This window comes from Leptonychotes weddellii, chromosome 4 (genome assembly GCF_054177405.1).
Source record: "Leptonychotes weddellii isolate Sample4059 chromosome 4, ASM5417740v2, whole genome shotgun sequence".
Classification (NCBI taxonomy): Eukaryota; Metazoa; Chordata; class Mammalia; order Carnivora; family Phocidae; genus Leptonychotes; species Leptonychotes weddellii.
The window spans coordinates 61,363,052-61,381,968 of NC_138372.1; positions in this window are offsets into that span (position 1 = coordinate 61,363,052).

The following is an 18,917-nucleotide window of genomic DNA, read 5'->3' on the forward strand; positions in this document are numbered from 1 at the left end:
ATAAAATGAGGAAAAGCAGATTTAAAGTGAGCTAATGTTCTTATATTATTCTAGAAGTAGTTTGGGTGGGGGTGCCTGGGGGGCTCAGTTGTTAAGCATCTGCCTTCAACTCAGTTCATGATCCCAGGGTCCTGGGTTTGAGCCCCACATCGGGCTCCCTGCTCAGCGGGAAGCCTGTTCTCCCTCTCCCACTCCCCCTGCTTGTGTTCCCTCTCTCGCTGTGTCTCTCTCTGTCAAAAAAAAATAAATAAAAGATCTTTAAAAGTAGTTTGGGGAAAATAAGGAGATTTTTTATTAAACTATTCGTTCATGTTAAAATGTATGGGTAACTCTAAATGACTAAAAATGAAATGCAAAACTTCTAAAGTTGGATGGGAGGAGTGGGGTAAATGAAAACTGGACCAATTCAACAAAAAGTAGGAAAATAATTGGGGGGGGAGTTATCAAATATATCAATAGTCGCCATAAGTTAAAATTGGTATAACTACTCCTAGCATTGGAAATATCTAATAATGTTTGAAATATGCATAATGACCCAATACTTTATCTCCCTAGATGCAGTATAGAAACTTTTGCACTGAGTACTAATAGACATAAAGAAGAATGTTTTTGTTTATTCCTGCATTGTTTGTTATAGAGAGAAACTAGAAACAATATAAATATCTATCTGGACAGAAATGGATAAAGTGTAATTTATTTGTATGTTAAAATATAATACTGCAATTAAAATGAATGAACTCTACCTGGGAATGTAGACCTAAATAGGACTAAAAATATACTATTGAGTTAGTCATACTTTTTTTGGTTTTACATGCTGCCATAAAAGATTACCATAAACATAGTGGCTTAAACAAGATAAAATCATTACCTTATAGTTCTTTAGGTCAGGAATCTGACATAGGTCCCATCAGGCTAACACAAACATGGTATTAGGGCTATCTTCCTTTCTGTAGACTCTAGGGGAGAATCTTTTAAATATTTTGGCATTGGCAAAATTCACTTCCATGTAGTTGTAGAACTATCTTAAGATTCAGTCTTCTGCCTTCTGTCATCCAATCTTTCTGACCAAAGCCAGGAAATGTTCTTTAATTTTAATGACTCATGTGATTACATTATGGCCACCTGAATAATTAAGAATAATCTCATCTCAAAGTCCTTAACCTTAATGAGAACTGCAAAATCCCTTTTACTCTGTATGTCTATGTATTCACAGGTTCCAATGAATAGAGCATGGACATATTGGAAGCCATTATCCTGCCTACAATATAATCCAACCACTGAACCTCAAAGGCTCACATACATCCCAAATATAATTATCCCCATCCTAACATCTCCAATCCATTTCGGCATCATCTACAAGTCCAATAATCTCAATTAAGTTTCATCATCTCAGAAGTCCAAAATCTCATCATATAACTTTATTTATTTATTTATTTATTTATTTATTTATTTATTTATTTAGAAAACACGCACATAGGTGGGAGGGGCAGAAGGAGATCGAGAATCCCAAGCAGGCTCCATTTGTGGAGACCGACGTGGAGCTCAGTCACAACCCCAAGATCATGACCTGAGCCGAAATCAAGAATCCGACACAACCTACAGAGCCACCCAGGCATCCCAATCACCTAAATCATCTAAACTAGGTATGGGTGAATCTCAGTATAATCCATCCTCCAGCACAATTTCTCTCCACCTGTGGACTTGCTAAACTAGGGAAGCATGTTATATGCCACCAAAATCCAATGGTAGAACAAGAATAGAGTAAGAGTTAATATATCAGTTTAAAATAGAGGAAAATAGAAGGAAAATGGAGACACTAATCTCATGCAATTTTGAAATTCAGTCACACAAATTCCATTAGTTTTCAAGGCCTAGGAAGAATTCTCTCTCTGTCCTTGCATCTCTGTCCTCTGGTTCAAGGCTCTGTTTTCCGAAGAATTCTTTTTTCATAAATGGTAGTAGGTCTTTGCAGCTGAGTAGTTTTATCAACTTGTTTCTTGCCGTGAATATCTGGAGAATCCAATACTTTTTTATTTATGTCTTTTCTTTCTCTTCTAGTCTAACATGCAGTGTTTCTGCTGATATAAAATTCTCATGAACGTTTATAGATCTCACATACATGTGACAAAGATTCACTCAATTAAACAAGAGAACTGTCCATGGATCTGTCCTAGATAATTCAGTATTGATAGCATTTGCAATAATGTTTAAAAACACATCAATGTTAGATATTATTCATGGGTAAAAGACACACAGTGAAATAAAAATATGGACAAGAAGAATACATACACAGTGAATTCATAATAGACTTCTATATGAAGAAGAAGATGGAATGAGAAATAGAAAAAGGGAATGGATTTTTAAAAGGTCTTTAGTTTTATATGATTCTTTAAAAAAAATAACAAAAACAACCAGTGCTTCTATAGAAAACCATAAATGTTGGCCTTTATTCATTCTTGATGGTAGATATCCAGGTGTTTGTAATATTAGTTTATTTTCTACAATTAGAAAAAATTATAACAACAAAACACATGAAAATAATTCTTCAGGGAGTTGTTCTGATAAATGGATTTTAGGTCAACATCCCTACAAACATTCTCAGTTGAACATTCAGCAGCTGAACAGTGGGCTTTCTAGAGCAAGCCAAAGCCTCTAAAGATGCCATTTTGCAGAGACAGATGGGCAGATAGATACTGTCCAACATGTAGCATATGCTTCTCTGTGGAGTTCAGAAAATGCTTTCTAGGTGTCATTTTTACAGAGTGTTAGTTACAGAAAGTAGACAATGGTCATTAATATCCCAAAATGCCGTCGTTTGTCTCATAAGAATTTGTGAGACTGCTCTAGTACTCTCTTAAACTTTTGAAAAGCCAGATATACTAACCCTTAAAATTGCTCTTAATTAAGCTTAATTATTTATACTGTACTTGTTGATGTCATTTTATTTTTTTAAACCTAATAAGTAAAACAAAACAATTTAATATCTACTAATGAAGGTGCCAAATATATAAACCAGCTGCCTTTATGTCTTTTTATGAAAAATAGTTGATTAAAAGAAATCCCACGTTGCTGTTTTCATCATGATACATAGTTCTTACTGTTGGTGATACCAGGGAGTACATGCTCATAGTCTCTATTACTTTTGTTTCAGAACAGAGAAGTACCAAATATGGACCACCAGCAGTTTTCAGTTAGGGCAATGTCCCTCTTATTAACCCAAATCTGAGAGGAGTTGAAAACAGCATTTTCAATGGACAGCACAATGGAGTTCTCATTTAGTTAGAAAGTAATAAAATCAAAGTCCCTACAAGTTGTTTTGTAGATATCAACAAATTGATGCTAAAATTTATATGGGGAGAAAAAAGACCCAGAAATACGCAACACAATATTGAAAGAAAAGAACAAAGCTAGAGGACCCATGCTACCTAACTTCAAGACTTCCTATGAAGCTCAAGTAATCAAGATGGTGGTATTAGAAAAAGAATAGGCAAACAAATCAATAAAACAGAATACAGAGCCCAGAAACAGACCCCCATAAGTACAGTCAACTGATCCTTGACAAACAGCAAAGAGAACATAGTGAAGCAAAACTAGTTTTTCCAACAAACGGTTTTGGAAAAACTGACATTCACATGCAAAAAAAGAAAAAAATCTAAACACAGAGCTTATGTCCTTCACAAAAATTAACTTAGAATGGATGAGACTTAAATGGAAAATGCAAAACTGTAGAACTCCTGGAAGAAACACAGAAGAAATTCTAGATGGCCATGGGTGCGGTGATGCCTTTTTATATGAAACACCAAAGACATGATACATGAAATAAAAATTTATAAGCTGGACGTCATTAAAATTAAAAACTTCCCTGCAAAAAATAATGTCAAAAGAATAAGACAAGCCACAGACAGGGAAGAAATATTTATAAAAGACACATCTGATAAAGGACTGTTATTCCAACTACACAAAGAACTCTTAACACTCATCATTAAGAAAACAAATAACCTGATTTAAAAAAGGGGGGGGCAAAGACCTTAACAGACCCCTCCAAAGACGACATAAGGATGGCAAATAAACATATGAAATGATTCTCCACTTCACTTGTCAATAACAAGATACCACTACACACCTATTAGAATGGCCCAAATCCAGGGGCGCCTGGATAGCTCAGTCAGTAAGCATCCGACTCTTGATTTCAGCTCAGGTCATGATCTCAGGGACTTGAGATCAAGCCCTGCATTGGGCTCTACGCTCAGTGGGGAATCTGCTTGAGATTCTCTCTCTCCCCCTGCCCCTCCCCTGCTCATGTGTGCGCTCTCTGGCTCTCTCAAAATAAATAAATTAATTAATTAATTTTAAAAAATGGCTAAAATCCAGCACACTGACACCACCGAATGCTGGGGAAGATGTGGAGCAACAGGTACTCTCATTTATTGCATTTGGCATTGGGAATGCCAAATGTCACAGCCACTTTGGAAAACAATTTGGTGGTTTCTTATAAAACTGAACATACTCTCATCATATGATCCAGCAATTGTACACCTTGGGATTTACCCAATGGTGTTGAAAACTTACGTCCACACACAAACATGCACATGGATGATTATAGCAGCTTTATTTATGATTTCCAAAACTTGGAAGTCAACCAAGACGTCCTTCAGAAGGTGAATGGAGAATGAAATGTGGTTCATCCAAACAAGAGAATATTTTTAAGTGCTGAAAAGAAATGAGCTATCAAGCCATGAAAAGACATGAAAGAGCCTAAGTGCATATTACTAGGTAAAAAAAAAAAAAAAAAGGCATCTGAAAAAGCTACAAACTGTATTATTCCAACTATATGACATTCTCAAAAAAAAACAAAACTATGGAGACAATAGAAAGATAAGTAGTTTCCACCAAGGGGAGTGGAGTAATAAAGAACAGAGGATTATTACTGCAGTGAGAGTACTTATTACTGCAGTGAGAGTACTCTGTATCATACTATAATGGTAGATACATGTCATTACACATTTGTCCAAACCCACAGAATATACAACATCAAGAGTGAACCCTAATGCAAATTAAGACTCTGGGTGATTATGATGTGTCAATGTAGGTTCTTTCTTGGTAACAAATGTACCATTCTGAAGAGAGATGTTGATAATGGGGGATTCTATGCATGTGTGGGGAATCCCTGTACCTTCCTCTTAATTTCGTTGCGAACCTAAAACTGCTGCAAGAAAATGTGTTTAAAAAAAAAAAAAAGAGGGCGCCAGAGTGGCTCAGTCATTAAGCGTCTGCCTTCGGCTCAGGTCATGATCCCAGGGTCCTGGGATCTAGTCCCACATTGGGCTCCCTGCTCTGCAGGAAGCCTGCTTCTCCCTTTCCCACTCTGCCTGCTTGTGTTCCCTCTCTCGCTCTCGCTCTCGCTCTCTCTGTTAAAAAATAAATAAAATCTTTAAAAAAAATAAATTAAAAAAAAAGAGAGAGAGAGAAGAGCAGAGGTGAGTGGCAGAAAGAGGTGTCCAATTCAAGCTGAAGTTTCTAGCTCATTCCCCAGGCTAGGATATATCCTTGTCTCTGAAATCCCTCACACACTCCTTTACAACCAACTCTTATATTTTGCATAAGATAGAAAAAATAAACAATAATTCCATGTAGTGTTTCCCTCACTCTCTTTTTATGTGCAATTTCCCCATTAATGTTGACTGTAAAATGAATAGACCTTACCAATAAAACAAAAGGGAAAATTGCAGACTTAAAATAATTTAAGAAAATATTATATATTATACAGATATTTAATATGTATAATCATGTGGTATTTGATATGAAAATTATATAGCATCTTTTTTTTAATGGCATCATCCAATTCCTCAAAAAAATGAAATTCCTTATTTTTTTTCAGTTTACAAAATTTCAAGGTCATGAGTAGTAATCCAGCACACGCCTACACAAAAATAACATTGTACTATTTAACAAGCTAATCCCATTAACATTCTGCCTTCTTAAACAGTTCCATATGTGAAAAGGCTAGGCAGAAGTCCAAAAATGAAAAGACAAATCCAGGTAAAATTGCAATAATAATAATAATAATAATAATAATAATAATAATAAATATAAATACTCCCCCCCCAATTACCTGGAATGCATAATGTGGCAAGTTTAACACTAATAATTTATGACTTTGCCTCCCTGGACAATATTTAGAAATATTTTAAGATAAGTGAGTTTTGTGTGATCATTGTTGTCCAACTATTTTATATTTGTAATTTTAATTTTTCTGTTAAATCAGTAATAGCTTGAAAACGTGTAAAATTTTTAAGTAGCTGAGTTTTGTTTATACCTTTGTTATTGATTTTCAATTTTATTACATTATGCTCAGAAATGATTTTCTGCCTTTTAAGAATCTTACTCTGTGATTTTAATTTTTTTTCAAATTTTAAGAAATTTAAGGGGCACATGGGTGGCTCAGTCGGTTAAGTGTCCGACTCTTGATCTCTGCTCGGGTCTTGATCTCATGGTGGTGAGTTTGAGCCCTGTGGGGGTTGGGGGGAGAATTTAATAAGTCACCGTAAGGGCAGAAAAATTGCCCCTTCTTACCTTCTAGGTTTTTTTGGCAGGTCTAATAATCAAATCGGCATAAGACAGATTGAGTAAAAACAAATTTACTTCCTTATGTACAGGAGCCCGTAAGTTATGAGACCCAAGGGCAAGTTAGGCAGGTGAGGCTTATATGCCATCCTCAACTAAGGAATAGGATAGGGGCTAGAGCTTCATAGGGGACTAGAGTAATTCACAGAATTATACATAGAGCAGAGAGAGGTTTGCTAATTAGATGTTTGCCCTGCTATACAGACAGGTCTTCCAGATAACATGTTATCTCTGGTAATAACTCTCTTTCTGGGCCAGGTCCTATGTCTAATTTTTTTTTTAGGTAATTAGGGAGAAGTAAAAGTTTTTCTTGAGTCAGCTATGTCTTGCTTGACTTCAGCTCAAAATAAGCCACATGCCAAAGTGGCACATTTTGGGGTTGCATATCCTGGCCCCCTTCATCAAACTCTCATCAAGAGCTCATTTATAATAGCCCTTTCCTTAGAGCTGCCTGAAGCTTATCCTGAAAGTTCTACAGAATTTTAAGACTTACTTAAATTATCTAGCAATGAGTAATATTTATAATGAAATATATAATTAAAAAAAAACCTTTTTGTTAGATCCCAAGTACTAAAGACTCCTGATAGAGATGTCACTAAGCAGCATTAATCCCCATCTAATTGTGTTCATAAATAAAAATTATTTTAGTGATATCTGAAAATTCAAATATAAAGTTCTATAAAAGAAAAACACATTTTAAGGATTCAATGAGCTCTCCAGATATGCACGATCACAATATTTAAGATTACATTTGGATTTGATTTCTGCTTTAAATTTAACAAGAGATTATAACCAAAGCTTGAATTTTACTAAGGTCAAGCAATCAACCGTTTCCTTTAGTAGATGCTTTCTGATTATTGAATGTCCTAGTAAACAAATGAGCTTTTTCTAGTAATGAAAACACCTCTTACTACTTCCTTTTGAATAGAACACAATAATTGCACTTTTAGACAACCCATAATTACAAATACTCCTGACGCAATAATAATTGTAATAATAACAAATAGCAATATTACTATTATTACTAATAATATCTTTATCCGATTAGGTTGTGGTAATAAACTCCAAATATACATGTGTCAGAACAACAAAGTCTTTGCCATGTTCAATTCACCACGTTTGGCTGCTGGTCTTTACTTTTATTAATTGTGAGTCTTACAGGAAGGAGTGGGTCTTATCTAGGATATGCCACCTTCAGGATTAAGGAAAGGAAGCATTTTATGAGAATAGTGTTGGCATGAAGATTCTAAATACAAGTCTTTGGGAGAACATATGAATGCAATCTGGGGGAGGGGGGCACACTACATGGATGCAGGGCTCGGTCCCATGACCCTGAGATCATGACTGAAGTCGAAATCAAGAGTTGGATGCTCAACCAACTTAGCCACCCAGGTGCCCCTAGAGATTCAGTTTTAATAGATTCTGCCAAATACTTTTCTGAAGTGATTGTAACATTTCATATCCCACTAGCATTGCATGAGCTACCATATCCATACTTATACTTGGTATTTTTCATCTTTTGCATTTTAACCATTGTTATGAAAGTATAATATCACATTCTGGTTTTAATTTGTATTTCCTTGAAAACTTCTTAAGGAGAACAACTTTTCATATATTTAGTGGCCTTTTACATATTATCTTTTGTAAAATGTCTATTCAAATATTTTACCTATTTTAAAAATTGTGTTGGTTGTCTTTTTCTTACTGATTTATAAAAGCTTTAATAGATTATTCATCGTTTGTTGGATATATATGTTGAAAATGTCTTCTCCCATTTGGTAAGTTGCCCTCTAATTCCCTTGATGATGTGTTTTAATGAACAGAGGCTTCTACTTTAATATAGTCTCATGATCAATTTTCAGTCATATTTAACAATTTCATGCCTGATCAAGAAATATTTGCCTATACCTAGATCACAAAGATGGTTTTCAATGTTTCCTTCTATAATATTGTTTTACCATTCATGTTTATATCTGTAATATATCTGGAATTGATTTTTGTTTATGGTGTGAAGTAGGGGTCAAGACATTTTTCCAGATGGGTATTTAATTTATCCTACACAATTTATTAAAAAGATCATTCTTTTCCCCATTACACTACAGCAGCGCTTTCCTCACATATCAGGTGACCATATATGGTCTGGTTTGGGATTCTGTGTTTGTTTTAGTGATCTATTTTCATATTTATTGTATTGATTCTGTACTGTCTTCCTAATCATAAATATTTATGATGTCTTCATATTTAATATATTAAACCTTCCACATATTAATTCCTATTGCTGCTGTAACAAAGTACCACAAATTTAATTGCTTAAAACAATGTAAATTTGAGAATAATATCATCAAGATGGCAGAATAGTAGTCCCAGCAAACCTCATTTCCTCACAGAAACACAGAAACAACAATGACATATGGGCCAAAATATCTATATGTGAATTCCAGAATCTAGTTAGGAAGTTACAGTACCCCAGACAAATACAAAGTTGAGAACAGCCACATTGAACTAAGTGAGAAGAGCAATTTCAATTTCCTTGCATCAGTCCTGACCCCAAGCCAGCAAAGCTCAGTGCCAAGAGAGAATATCCTGCCTGCCCTGTGACTTCTTCCTCAGAAGGAAAGAGAGACTAGAGCATGAGTTCAACCTCCTGGTCATTTAAAGCTGTCCAAGGGACAGATTTTTGTATTGCCTCACTTGGAGCACTGACTAAATTGACATCGTTTGGATGCATGGAAGTTGCTGACAACAAAGGGAAGCAGCAGGCAGATTGCTCTACCTGGCATGGCTTTGTGCAATTGGAAAAAGCACACAGCTTGAGAATTCTCCAAGAAGGAGGGACAGACGTGGTGTGTACATCTAACATTTTGGGAGGGAGGGTGCTGCCCAAAGGACCAATTTCTGTCATGTCTGACTTGGTATGCTGATAAGGTGAAGGTGTGACATACTCTAGATATTCAGGGGCTACTGAGAACAAAAAAAGAGCTGGGTAGCATGCTCCTATTTCAGAGGAACTGCAGTACAGCAGACAGACAGTAGAGGGAGCAAGAGATTAAAAGCTTCTATCCCTCACTCCCAAGCCCCCCCAAAGAGCAAATTCTCTCAGTAGGAATCTATATGTACAAGTTGAGAGAACATACAGCAACAGAAAAGGTTTCAGAGAACAGAGTTTTCAGTTGAGCTAACTGGATAGGGTCTTACCCTGCCACATCCTGTCCATAAAGACTAGGGGAGGTGGGTGTTTCTTCAAATGCACAGATATCAATGATAAGCTATAAAGAACACACACACACACAAAACCACGACCCAACAAAAGGAAAAAATAAATCTCCAGAAGCCTACCCTAAAGAAATGGAGGCAAATGAATTATATGTCAAAAAAATTCAAAATAACCATCATAAAGACACTCAACAAGCTCAGGAAAATGATATATTAGCAAAATGAAAATTTTAACAGAGAGAGAAAATATAAAGAAAGACATGTTTTGGAGCTGAAGAATATAACTGAAAAATTTACTCCGTGGATCCAATATAGACTTGATCAAGCAGAAAAAAAAATAGTAAACTTAAACTTAGGTTATTTGATATAATCTACAGGAACTAAAAGAAAAAAAGAAAAAAATAATAAAGCATGAAGAAAGCTGAGGGGCTCATAAGATAACATCAAATGATCCAATATACACATAAGGGGAGTCCCAAATTGCCAGTATCTCCCTGGAAAGAGCTTACACATGTCTGGTGCCCCAGCTTTGCAACTGTCACCTAAGGGGCAGTCCCTCAAGTCACCTCACTTTGGTAGTCAACAACACTTGATTCACAAGTCCCACAGACGATAGCAAACAACGAATAGTTTTTATTTTTATTTTTTATTTTATTTTAAGATTTTATTTATTTATTTATTTATTTATTTATTTATTTATTTATTTATTTGAGAGAGAGAGAGAGAGAAACAGCATGAGAGGGGAGAGGGTCAGAGGGAGAAGCAGGCTCCCCGCTGAGCTGGGAGCCCGATGTGGGACTCGATCCCAGGACTCCGGGACCATGACCTGAGCCGAAGGCAGTCGCTTAACCAACTGAGTCACCCAGGTGCCCACGAATAGTTTTTAAACACGTGTCAAAGCACCATTCCATGGGTATACACCTGGGATCAGTGCAGAAGGAACAGGTTAAAGCACATCTCCCATTTATCTTTAAAGGGGCTTACCTATATACTTTCCAAGCTGCCACTTAGGAGCCAGGTTCTAATCGGATTGCATCTAGTTACTGACTGTAATCCTCCCCTTTGGTGGCAGTGATGGCTGATGGCACAATCTCAACTACTAGGAGCCCCTAAGAACAAAGGAGGTGGCTTGTACAACCACAAAGGTTTAGAGACAACCAGGAGCTCAGGCTGGGCTAATTGATGAAGTTCATCTCCTACACAAGACCACTCCATCAACACTGGGAGAGATGGCTGCTTTATTTAGTGTGCAGGAGCCCAAAGAAAATCGAGAAAAAAAATCCCACATCAGGCTCCCTGCTCAGCAGGGAGCCTGCTTCTCCCTCTCCCTCTGCCTTCCATTCCCCCTGATCTCTCTCTCTCTCTGTCAAATAAATAAATAAAATCTTTAGGGGCACCTGGATGGCACAGTCATTAAGAAAATCAAGGAAAAATGAGCAGACAAGGAATATATTCCCAAAAATGAACAAGATAATCTCCAGAAACAAATTTTATTGAAATGAAGATAAGTGATTTACCTGATAAAGTGTTTACAATAACAGTTATAAAGATGGCTCAACAAGGACAGAAAACCAATGCATAAACAAAATGAGAATTTCAATAAAGAGACAGAAAACATTTAAAAAGTACCAAACAGAAATCACAGAGCTGAAGAATATAACTGGACTGAAAAATTCAATAGAATAGAGGAGATCAAGTGGAAAAAAGGATCAATAAACTTGGAAGACATAGCAATGGAATTCATCCAATGGTGGTGGTGGGGGGGAAGAGTGAAGATACCTTATGGGACATCAGATACCACAAAAAGACCAATATGTGCATTTTAGGGATCCCAGAAAAGAAGAAAGGGGGCTAAAAGCTTATTTGAAGGAATAATGGCAGAAAACTTCTTTAACCAGAGGAAAAAAGATAGTCCAAGATACCCAAAAGTTCCAAAAAAATGGATTCAAGAAGGCCCACACAAAGACATATTATAATTAAATTGTCAAAAGTTAAAAACAATAAGAGAATCTTAAAAACAGCAAAAGTAACTTCCTACATAGAAGGGAACCCCCAAAAGAGTATGAACAGATGTTTCAAGAAAGACATTACAGACCAGAAGAGAGAATGATTCAAAGTGTTGAAATTAAAAACAAAAACAACAGAAAAACAAACAAACAGACCTCCTAGGGCACCTGGGTGGCTTGGTGGGTTAAGTGTCCAACTCTAGATGTCGGCTCAGGTCATAATCTCAGGGTTGTGAGATCGTGCCCTGCGTCAGGCTCAGTGCTGGGTGTGGAGCTTGCTTAGGATTGTCGCTCTCCCTCTGCCCCTCCCCCCACATAAAAACAACAACAACAACAGAAAACAAAAAACGGCCAAGAATACTTTGCCCAACAAAGCTGTCCTTCAGAATAATAATAATAAAGAGTTCTGCAGATAATTAAAAGATGAAGGAGTTCATCACCACTAGACCTGCCTTAAGAAATGATTCTTAGCTATAGAGAACAAACTGAGGGTTGCTGGAGGGGAGAGGAGGGTAGGGGGATGGGTTAAATGGGTGATGGGGATTAAGGAGTGCACTTGTGATGGCCACTGTGTATCGTATGTAAGTGGTGAATCACTAAATCCTACACCTGAAACTAATATTAAACTGTATGTTAACTCACTAAAATTTAAATAAAAACATGGAAGAAAATGCTAAAGGGAGTTCTTCAAGCTGTAATGAAAGGACACTAATTAGTAATAGGAAAATATATAAAAATATAAAACTTACAGACAAAGGTATTTAGTTATATCCAGAATACTCTAATATAATATTATTGTGGTAAATCACTTCTAACACTAGTATGAATGTTAAAAGATAAAAGTATTAAAAATAACTATAAAAATGTTTTTAAAAGATTTTATTTATTTGACAGAGAGCACAAGCAAAGGGAGAGGGAGAAGCAGGCCCCTCACTGAGTGGGGAGCCTGACGCGGAGTTCAATCCCAGGACTCTGGGATCTTGATCTGAGCTGAAGGCAGATGCTTAACTAACTGAGCCACCCAGGTGCCCCTAAAAACTATTTCTTAATTGATACACACAAAAAGAAGTAAATTATGACATCAAAAGCATAAAACTTGGGGGAGAGCGTTAAAGTTTTGGTATGTATTTGAAGTTAAGTCATTATCAGCTTAAAATCAATTTATGAATATGTTTTATGTAAGCAGCAAGAGTAGTTCTAAGAGAGAAATTTATAGTGATAAGTGGTTACATTAAGAAAAGTGAAAGCTCTCAAATAGTCTAACTTTATACCTCAAGGAATTAGAAAAAGAAGAAAAAAACTAAACCCAAAGTTAGCAGAAGGAAACAATAGTGATCAGAGCAGAAATAAATGAAAAAGAACTAAAAAGACAATAGAAAAGATCATTGGAACTAAGAACTGTTTTTTTTTTCTTTAAAGAAAACGAAATAGACAAATCTTTAGCTAGACTCACCAAAAAAAAAAAAAAAACCTCACATAAATAAAATTAGAAATAATGAAAAAGACATTATAACTGAAACTACAGAAACAGAAAGTATATCAGAAGACACTACTATGAGTAATTATATGCCAACAAATTGTACAACCTAGAAGAAATGGATAAATTCCTAGTAACATATACCTTACCAAGACAGAATTATGAAGAAAAGAAAATCTGAGTGGACTGATTACTAGTAAGGAGATTGACTCAGTAATCCAAAATCTCCCAACAAACAAAAGTCTAGGGCCAGATGTCTTCACTGGTGAATTTTACCAAACATTTCATACCAATCCTTCTCAAACTCTTCCAAAAAAACAGAAGAGGAAGAAATACTTCTAAACTCATTTTACAAGACAAGTATCACCCTTATACCAAAACCAGACAAAACACTACAAGAAAATAAAGTTATAGGCCAATATCTGTAATGAACATAGCAAATTTTTTCAACAAAATATTAGCAAACTGAATTCAATAGTACATTAAAAAGATCATACGCCACGCATGATCCAGTGGGAGTTATTTCAGGGATGTAAGGATGGTTCAACATTTGCAAATCTGATGTGATAAACCACATTAACAAAATTAAGGGGAAAAAATCACAGATGATCTGAATAGAGGCAGAAAAGGTATTTGACAAAACTAACATCCTTTCATGATACAAATTCTCAACATGATGGGTATATAAGGGATGTACCACAACAAAATAAGGGACATATATGACAAGCCCACAACTGACATCATTCAATGGCATAAAGCTGAAAGCTTTCCTTAAAGATCAAGAACAAGACAAGGATATTCATTCTTGCCACTTCTACTCAACACAGTAGTTGGAAGTTATAGCAGAGCAAATAAGCATGAAAAAGAAAGAAAACATACCCAAATTGGAAAGAAAAAAAAGTATAACTGTCTCTGTTTTCAGTTAATATGTACATATAGATAACTTAAAGACTCCAAAAAACTGTTAGACTAATAAATTCAGTAAAATTTCAGGATACAAAATCAAAATATAAAAATCAGTTGTGTGTCTATACATTAATAGCTATCAGATATAGAAATTAAGAAAACAATACCATTTATAATAGCATCAAAAAGAATAAAGTATCTTTGAATAAATTTAACCAAGGAAGTTAAAGATCTCTACATGAAAACTATAAAACACTGATGAAATAAATTTAGGAGGATACAAATAAATAGAAAATATTCCATGTTCACAGATTGGAAAAATATAGTTTTTTGGTTTTTTTTTTGAGATTCTGAGTTTTTATGCATTTACAATATCATCACTTGCAAAATCTCTTAAATTACATCTTAGAAATACATTGGGATCATTTTTTTTAATTTTATTTTATTATGTTATGTTAGTCACCATATAATACATCATTAGTATTTGATGTGGTGATCCACAAGTCATTGTTTTCGTATAACACCCAGTGCTCCATGCAGTATGTGTCCTCCTTAATACCCATCACCAGGCTAACCTATTCCCCCACCCCCCTCCCCTCTAAAAGCCTCGGTTTGTTTCTCAGAGTCCATAGTCTCTATGAACCCATAGGTTCATCTCTTCCTCTGATTTCCCCCCTCCATTTTTCTGTTCCTTCTCTTAATGTCCTCCATGCTATTCCTTATGTTCCACAAATAAGTGAAACCATGTGATAACTGACTTTCTCTGATTGACTTATTTCACTTAGCATAATCTCCTCCAGTCCCATCCATGTTGATGTAAAAGTTGACTATTCATCCTTTCTGATGGCTGAGTAATATTCCATTGTATATATGGACCACATCTTTTTTATCCATTCATCTGTTGAAGGGCATCTTGGCTTCTTCCAGTTTGCTTTTGTAGACATTGCTGCTATGAACATTGGGGTGCATATGGCCCTTCTTTTCACTACATCTGTGTCTTTGGGGTAAACCCAGGAGTGCAATTGCTGGGTCATAGGGTAACTCTATATTTAATTTTTTGCAGTACCTCCACACTGTTTTCCAAAGTGGCTGTACCAACTTGCATTCCCACCAACAGTGTAGGAGGGTTCCCCTTTCTCCACAACCTCTCCAACATTTGTTGTTTCTTGCCCTGTCCATTTTTGCCATTCTAACTGGTGTAAGGTGGTATCTCAATGTGGTTTTGATTTGAATTTCCCTGATGGCTAATGATGATGAACATTTTTTCATGTGTCTGTTAGCCATTTGTATGTCATCTTCAGAGAAGTGTCTGTTCATGTCTCCTGCCCATTTTGTGACTTGCTTATTTGTTTTTTGGGTGTTGAGTTTGAAAAGTTCTTTATAGATCTTGGATACCAGCCCTTTATAGTGTCATTTGCAAATATCTTCTCCCATTCTGTGGGCTGCCTCTTTATTTTGTTGACTGTTTCCTTTGCTGTGCAGAAGTTTTTTATCTTGATGAAGTCCCAAAAGTTCATTTTTGCTTTTGTTTCACTAGCTTTTGGAGAGGTATCTTGAAAGAAATTGCTGTGGCCGATGTCAAAGAGGTTATTGTCTATGTTTTCCTCTAGGATTTTGATGGATTCCTGTCTTTCATCCATTTTCAGTTTATCTTTGTGTATGGTGTTAAAGAATGGTCAAGTTTCATTCTTCTGCATGTGGCTGTCCAATTTTCTCAGCACCATTTATTGAAGAGACTGTCTTTTTTCCTGCTTTGTCGAAGATTATTTGACCATAGAGTTGAGGGTCCATATCTGGGCTCTCTATTCTGTTCCATTGGTCTATATGTCTGTTTTTGTGCCAGTACCATGCTATCTAGGTGATCACAGCTTTGTAATATAGCTTGAAATTGGGCAATGTAATGCCCGATTTGTTCTTTTTTAACATTTCCTTGACAATTCGGGGTCTTTTCTGATTCCATACAAATTGTAGGATTGTTTGTTCCAGCACTTTGAAGAATGTCATTGGAATTTTGATCAGGTTAGCATTGAAGGTATAGATTGCTCTGGGTAGCATACACATTTTAACAATGTTTATTCTTCCGATCCATGAGCATGGAATGTTTTTCCATCTTTTTGTGTCTTCTTCAATTTCTTTCATGAGTGTTCTGTAGTTCCTAGAGTATAGATCCTTTGCCTCCTTGGTTAGGTTTATTCCAAGGTATCTTATGGTGTTTGATGCTATTGTAAATGGAATCGTTTCTCTAATTTCTCTTCCTATAGTTGTACTGTTATTGTAAAAGAAAGCAACTGAGTTCTGTGCATTGATTTTGTATCCTGCCACATTACTAAATTGCTGTATGAGTTCTAGTAATTCAGGGGTGGAGTCTTTTGGGTTTTCCACATAAAGTATCATGTTGTCTGCGAAAAGAGAGAGTTTGACTTCTTCTTTGCCAATTTGAATACCTTTTATTTCTTTTTGTTGTCTGATTGCTGTTGCTAGGACTTCTAGTACTATGTTGAACAATAGTGGTGAGAGTGGCCATCCTTGACATGTTCCTGATCTTAAAGGAAAGGCTCTCAGCTTTGTCCCATTGCAGATGATATTCGCTGCGGGTTCTTCATAGATGGACTTTATGAACTTGAGGAATGTTCCCTCTATCCCTATACTCTGAAGAGTTTTAATCAGGAAAGGATGCTGTATTTTGTCAAATGCTTTTTCTGCATCTTTTGAGAGGACCATATGGTTCTACTCTCTCCTCTTATTGTGTTCTATCACACTGATTGATTTGCGAATGTTGAGCCATCCTTGCATCCCGGGGATAAATCCCACTTGGTCATGGTGGATGATCCTTTTAATGTATTGTTGGATCCTTTTAGCTAGGATTTTGTTGAGGATTTTGGAATCCATATTCACCAGGGATATCGGTCTGAAATTCTCCTTTCTGATGGGGTCTTTGCCTGGTTTGGGGATCAAGGTAATGCTGGCCTCATAGAATGAGTCTGGAAGCTTTCCTTCTGTTTCTATTTTTTGAAACATCTTCAGGAGAATAGGTATTATTTCTTCTTCGAATGTTTGGTAGAATTCCCCAGGGAATCCATCAGGCCCTGGACTGTTGTTTTTTGGGAGGCTTTTGATCACTGCTTCATTACTGGTTATTGGCCTATTCAGGTTCTTAATTTCTTCTTGTTCCAGTCTTGGCAGCTTACAGGTTTCCAAGAAGGCATCCATTTCATCCAGATTGCTCAGTTTATTGGCATATAGTTGTTGATAATAATTTCTAATAATTGTTTCTATTTCCTTGGTGTTAGTCATGATCACTCCCCTTTCATTCATAATTTTATTAATTTGAGTCCTTTCTCTTTTCTTTTGGATAAGTCTGGCCAGTGGTTTATCGATCTTGTTCTTTCAAAGAACCAGCTTCTAGTTTCGTTGATCTGATCTACTGTGTTCCTGGTTTCTAATTCATTGATCTCTGCTCTAATCTTAATTATTTCTCTTCTAATGCATGACTTAGGCATCGTTTGTTGCTTTTTCTCTAGTTCTTTAAGGTGTAGAGTTGGTGAATTTGGGATTTTTCTATTTTTTTGAGTGAGGCTTGGATGGCTATGTATTTCCCCCTTAGGACTGCCTTTGCAGTATCCCATAGGTTTTGGACGAATGTCTTTTTGTTCTCATTGGTTTCCATGAATTGTTTATGTTTTTCTTTGATTTCCTGGTTGACCCAAACATTCTTGAGCAGAGTGGTCTTTAGCTTCCAAGTGTTTGAATTTCTGCCAAATTTTTTCTTATGATTGAGTTCCAGTTTTAAAGCATTATGGTGTGAGAATATGCAGGGAATAATCTCAATCTTTTGGTATCAGTTGAGACCTGATTTGTGACCCAGTATGTGGTCTATTTTGGAGAAAGTTCCATGTGTGCTCAAGAAGAATGAGTATTCTGTTATTTTAGGATGGAATGTTCTATATATATCTATGAGGTCCATCTGGTTCAGTCTGTCATTTAAAGCTCTTGTTTCTTTGTTGGTTTTCTGCTTAGATGATTTGTCTATTGCTGAGAGTGGAGTATTGAGGTCTCCTACAATTAACGCATTGTTATCAATATGACTCTTTATTTTGGTTAACAGTTGGCTTATGTAGATGGCTGCTCCCATGTTGGGGGCATAGATATTTACAATTGTTAGGTCTTCTGGTTGGATAGACCCTTAAAGAATGATATAGTGTCCTTCTGTGTCTCTAACTACAGTCTCTGGTTTAAAATCTAATTTGTCTGATATAAGAATTGCTACCCCAGCTTTCTTTTGAGGTCCATTGGCATGGAAGATGGATCTTGTATCTTTAGGTTCAAAATGAGTCTCTTGTAGACAGCATATGGATGGGTCCTGTCTTTTTATCCAATCTGCAACCCTGTGCCGTTTTATGGGAGCATTTAGGCTTTCACATTGATAGTGATTATTGAAAGATATGAATTTATTGCCATCATGTTGCCTGTGAAGACCTTGTTTTTATAGATTGTCCCTGTAAATTTCTGTTGTATATCACTCTTGGGGTCTTTCTCCTTTTATAGAACCCCCTCCTTAATATTTCTTGCAGGGCCAGCTTAGTGGTCACATATTCTTTCAGTTCTGCCGGTCTTGGAAGCTCTGCATCTCTCCATCCATTCTAAATGACAGCCTTGCTGGATAAAGTATTCTTGGCTGCATGTTCTTCTTG